This window comes from Micrasema longulum, unplaced genomic scaffold (genome assembly GCF_059751315.1).
Source record: "Micrasema longulum isolate JH-2025_06_02 unplaced genomic scaffold, ASM5975131v1 h1tg001268l, whole genome shotgun sequence".
NCBI lineage: Eukaryota > Metazoa > Arthropoda > Insecta > Trichoptera > Brachycentridae > Micrasema > Micrasema longulum.
Window position 1 is genome coordinate 204,055 of NW_028278455.1, and position 1,903 is coordinate 205,957.

A 1,903-nucleotide genomic window follows, 5' to 3' on the forward strand; every position below is an offset into this window, starting at 1 on the left:
TCTGCCAAGAAAGGACGATGTGACATTGACGTCTCCCAACTGAATTGAGTCTAAATGGCCGTGAAAATTAACTATTAGGAAACGAAAAAATAATATTATTACACGTCGCCCGGCTCCCCTCAATAAAAATCAACTCGCATAATGAGCGCTATTTCTGCACATGCGCTTTGCGACAATTAGAGTGGAAATTTCCACTTATTCAGACGTCTTCTGGACTCTTCGAACGCCTGTCCTTATGATACGCCCATCCCGCTCTTTCCCGGCTTGCGTTATCGACGTAGCTAACAAAATAGGTCTCGTATTGTTCGCGACATTTTTTCATGCAACATTAATTTTTGAATTGAACTGTTTAGAAATTCGAATTAAAACATGATATACCATTAGAGTTGCGTTCAAATTTAACCGATATGTTAAAATTTAAACCGGGTACATATTATTAGAGACGCTGGGTTGCTTCTCTTTCGCTCGCCGACATTTTGTTTGATGATTCGCGAGGTCGCTTTCATGAGGAGGGTTTTCTCTGTCTTTTGCTCTGGGCTGGTCTCTATCCCTTTCGTTCTTGCACGAGAGGTTTATATAGGTTTATTGACCCACTAGTAACACACAACCGGTTTGTTGAGGTTACGTGGGTAAGCGTTAGGTACTTCTCGTGTGCCCGACCTCGTCTACTACAAAACAACCTATGCTATTACAAATGTCACGTGCTTAAATTTTTCGTAGTAATATTCATTGAAGATTTCTAAAACGTTTTGTTAAAAATGGGATGTTTTTATTTTTATTTTACTGTTGGACAATGAAATAAGTACCTACATAGGTAGATAATAAACAAATAACCTATTTGCAAAGCACTCTTTCTACAAAAATAAACCGCCACGCCGTTTCTCCCTACGAGTAGCCAGAGAGGATAGAACAATACTTTAATACGTCTGTTGCATACAGATCTCGCTTTCTCTACATTCATACATCTTCTACGGAAATACGATGATTATTCCGACTTTTGACGCTTGTCCATATTCAAGTATTTGTTGAATTTGTTCATGCCGTATCTCTTTTGGTCTTCCTCTTTTTCTGCATCTATCATCACTGATATACATTTGTGCACCCATTGTCCATAGTTTTACCACTCATTCGCCCGACAGCATTCTACTTTCATCCTTGTTTTTTCCAATTCCGTACTTCGCTCCCATACATAAGGGTCGGCATCAGTACTCCACTGTAAACTGCTAATTTTGCCTCGTGCGACAAACATTTATTTGCCATTTAACATTTTTCATAATATTTCCATCCCTAGTGAACATACTTCCGGGTACACAATACAAAAATTCTTATACCTCAGAATCCCGCTTACAATGATCTCAATAAATAAAAATTGAGCTTTTGTTCTAAGGTAGGAACATAAATAATAAAACGGAACTGGTTTTTAAAATTTCATTTATTTATAAAAACAACTTAGCGTACTTTGTAATGAAATTGATGAAAAATTTTCAAAAAAGATATTAGCATTTTAGAATTCAAATCCCGTGATGTAAATGAAAAGCAATATTAGAGTGATTAGGTTTATATACGTTATTTTGGCCCACGCTCCCGTCGGGGGTGTAACTCAGTGGTAGAGTGTCTGCTTCGCATGCTGAAAGTCCTGGGTTCAAATCCCAGCTCCTCCAAACTTTTTTATGTTTTTTTTTCTTTTAAAAGCTTATTTTTACAGTAAAAAAATTAACGGTTTAAGATTATAAACAATGAATACCTACTAACATATATTATAAAACAACGCATATTAAACGGCATTACAGGAGAAAGTTTGGCTACTATATTATGGGGCCCAGGATGGCCAGGATTCGATTCGGTTAACATATTTTTTAGATCATCCTTAGCGACTTATTTTTATAAAACAAATTATTGAGAT

General features: G+C 36.5%; 1 non-coding gene across 1 annotated transcript; it reads left to right on the forward strand.

Moving 5' to 3' along the window:
- The first annotated feature begins 1,589 nt into the window (after nucleotides 1-1,589).
- On the forward strand, nucleotides 1,590-1,661 carry TRNAA-CGC (transfer RNA alanine (anticodon CGC)). The gene has a single exon. It is a non-coding gene; the product is annotated as a tRNA-Ala (tRNA).
- The last annotated feature ends 242 nt before the right edge of the window (nucleotides 1,662-1,903 follow it).